The sequence below is a fragment of the Arachis stenosperma genome, chromosome 3 (genome assembly GCF_014773155.1).
Source record: "Arachis stenosperma cultivar V10309 chromosome 3, arast.V10309.gnm1.PFL2, whole genome shotgun sequence".
Taxonomy (NCBI): Eukaryota; Viridiplantae; Streptophyta; class Magnoliopsida; order Fabales; family Fabaceae; genus Arachis; species Arachis stenosperma.
Window position 1 is genome coordinate 9,947,502 of NC_080379.1, and position 3,675 is coordinate 9,951,176.

The 3,675-nt window shown below is 38.6% G+C and overlaps 1 non-coding gene across 1 annotated transcript; it reads left to right on the forward strand.

The window, feature by feature from the left end:
- Nucleotides 1-524: 524 nt before the first annotated feature.
- Nucleotides 525-632, forward strand: LOC130971177 (small nucleolar RNA R71). The gene has a single exon (XR_009082411.1). It is a non-coding gene; the product is annotated as a small nucleolar RNA R71 (small nucleolar RNA).
- Nucleotides 633-3,675: the final 3,043 nt, after the last annotated feature.

The following is a 3,675-nucleotide window of genomic DNA, read 5'->3' on the forward strand; positions in this document are numbered from 1 at the left end:
GGAAAAGGCTTGCCATTGCTAAACCTGTTTCTTCCACCATTATTGTTTTTGAAACCTTGTTGAGGTCTCTCTTGATTCTTCCATGAGAGATTTGGGTGATTTCTCCATGAAGAATTGTAGGTATTTCCATAGGGTTCTCCTAGGTAATTCACCTCTTCCATGGAAGGGTTCTCAGGATCATAAGCTTCTTCCTCAGATGAAGCATCCTTAGTACTGTTTGGTGCATTTTGCATTCCAGACAGACTTTGAGAAATCAAATTGACTTGTTGAGTCAATATCTTATTCTGAGCCAGTATGGCATTCAGAGCATCATCTCAAGACTCCTTTCTTCTGACTAGTCCCATTATTCACAGGATTCCTTTCAGAAGTGTACATGAATTGGTTATTTGCAACCATTTCAATCAGCTCTTGAGCTTCTGTAGGCGTCTTCTTCAGATGAAGAGATCCTCCAGCAGAGCTATCCAAAGACATCTGGATAGTTCAGAGAGACCATCATAGAAAATACCTATGATGCTCCATTCAGAAAGCATGTCTGAAGGACATTTTCTGATTAATTGTTTGTATCTTTCCCAAGCTTCATAGAGGGATTCTCCATCCTTCTGTCTGAAGGTTTGGACTTCCACTCTAAGCTTACTCCATCTTTGTGGTGGAAAGAACTTTGCCAAGAAGGCATTGACTAGCTTTTCCCAAGAGTCCAGGCTTTCTTTAGGTTGAGAATCCAACCATATTCTAGCTCTGTCTCTTACAGCAAAAGGGAATAGCATCAGTCTGTAGACTCAGGGTTAACCCCATTAGTCTTGACTGTGTCACAGATTTGCAAGAATTCAGCTAAAAACTGATGAGGATCTTCCATGGAAGTCCATGGAACTTGCAATTCTGTTGCATTAGAGAAACTAATTGAGGCTTAAGCTCAAAGTTGTTTGCTCCAATGGCAGGGATAGAGATGCTTCTCCCATAAAAATCAGGAGTAGGTGCAGTAAAGTCACCCAGCACCTTCCTTGCATTGTTGGCATTGTTGTTGTTTTCGGCTGCCATGGGTTCTTCTTCCTTGAAGAATTCGGTCAGGTCCTCTGAAGAGAGTGGTGCTTTGGCTTCTCTTAGCTTTCTCTTCAAGGTCCTTTCGGGTTCAGGGTCAGCTTCAACAAGAATGCCTTTGTCTCTGCTCCTGCTCATATGAAAGAGAAGAGAACAAGAAGATGTGGAATCCTCTATGTCACAGTATAGAGATTCCTTGAAATGTCAGAGGAAAAGAGAAATAGAAAGAAGAAGGTGAAGAAGAATTCGAACTTTAATTAGATAAGGTTCGAATTGTGCATTTAGAAGGAGTGGTACTCCATAAATAGAAGGATGTGAGAAGGAGGGAAGTGGATTTTCGAAAATTCAATTAAAAGATTTTGAAAACATTTTGAAAATTTGATTGATAATTTTTGAAAATTGAAAGTGGAAGAGAAATCAAGTGGTTTTTGAAAAAGATTTTGAAATTAGAAACTAAAAAGATTTGATTGAAAACTAATTTGAAAAGATATGATAAAAAATATGATTGAAAGGTTATTGTCTTAAGAAGATGTGATTGAGAAGATATGATTTGAAAACCATTTTAAAAGATATGTTTTGAAAATTATTTTAAAAGATTTGATTTGGAAAATTAGTGACTTGCCTAACAAGAAAAGATATGATTCAAACATAAAACCTTCCTTAACAGAAAGGCAAAAAATGTTCAATCAAATCATTAATTGTTAGTAAGTATCTTTGAAAGGAAAGAAATTAATTTTGAAAACATTTGATTGAAAAGATTTGATTTGAAAAAGATTTGATTTTGAAAAACTTGAAAAAAATTGATTTGAAAACACAAATCTTCCCCCTAGCACCATCCTGGCGTTAAACGCCCAGAATGGTATACATTCTGGCGTTTAACGCCCAAAATGCTACCTTTTTGGGCGTTAAACGCCCAACCAGGTGCCCTGGCTGGCGTTTAAACGCCAGTCTGCCTTCTTCACTGGGCATTTTTGAATGCTCAGCTTTTTCTGTATAATTCCTCTGCAGTGTGTTCTGAATCTTCAATCCCTTGTATCATTGACTTGAAAAGACACAAATTAAAAATATTTTGGATTTTTTTAGTAATCAAAATGCAATAAGAATCAAATAACAATGCATGCAAGACACCAAACTTAGCAGTTTGTACACTACTAACACTATATGAGACACATAAACACTCAAGCCAAAAGAATTCAAAGATCAAAACAAAGAAATATATGCATGGATTCAAAAAATATAACAAGAACATGCATTTGGCACTAGACTTAAGATGAGACTCTAGACTCAAACAAGAAATATTTTTGAATTTTATGATTTTTTTTTAAATTTTTAATTTTTTTTGTGTTTTTCGAAAATTAAGTGGAAAAAGAAGGTATCAAAATTCTTAATGAGAATTCCAGGAATCAGTGCAATGCTAGTCTAAGACTCCGGTCCAGGAATTAGACATGGCTTCACAGCCAGCCAAGCTTCCAAAGAAAGCTTCGGTCCAAAACACTAGACATGACCAAAGGTCAGCCAAGCCTTAGCAAATCACTGCTCCAAAAGCAAGATTGATACGAAATCAACAAGCTCTTGTGGTGATAAGTTGAAACCTCGGTCCAATCAGATTAGACATGGCTTCTCAGCCAGCCAGATTTCAACAAATCATCATGAAACTCTAGAATTCATCTTCAAAGAATTTCGAAAAAAAAAATACCTAATCTAAGCAACAAGATGAACCGTCAGTTGTCCAGCTGAACAATCCCGGGCAATAACACCAAAAATTTGATGTTGTTGCCGATCTTGGCATGATGTTACCAAAGGCTTGCTCAAAACTAGAACAATCCCCGGCAACGGCGCCAAAAACTTGGTGCGCGAAATGTGAACTATACTTTTTTCACAACTCTCATAATCCCTGGTAATGGCTCCAAAAACTTGGTGCGCTCAATACCATGGCATTACACAACTTCGCACAACTAACCAGCAAGTGCACTGGGTCGTCCAAGTAATAAACCTTACGTGAGTAAGGGTCGATCCCACGGAGATTGTAGTATGAAGCAAGCTATGGTCATCTTGTAAATCTAGTCAGGCAAACTCAGATATATATGGTGATGAACGAAAATAACAACAAGATAAAGATAGTGATACTTATGTAATCATTGGTAGGAACTTCAGATAAGGCATGAAGATGCCTTCCCTTCCGTCTCTGCTTTCCTACTGTCTTCATCCAACCCTTCTTACTCCTTTCCATGGCAAGCTCGTATAGGGTCTCACTGTTGTCAGCAGCTACCTCCCATCCGCGCAGTGAAAGCTAATGCACACACTCTGTCACAGTGCTGCCAATCACCGGTTTGGTTCCCTCCCCTACCGGAATAGAATAACTCTTTTGCGTCTGTCACTAACGCCAGTAGGTTACAGGTTTGAAGCACGTCACAGTCATTCAGTCATTGAATCCTACTCAGAAATACCACAGACAAGGTTAGACCTTCCGGATTCTCTTGAATGCTGCCATCAGTTCTTGCCTATACCACGAAGACTCTGATCTCACGGAATGGCTGGCTCGTTTGTCAGGCGAGCACTCGTTTGTCAGGCGATCAACATGCATCGTGCAATCAAAATCCAAGAGATATTCACTAAGCCTCAGATGCTTGTAGAACAAGA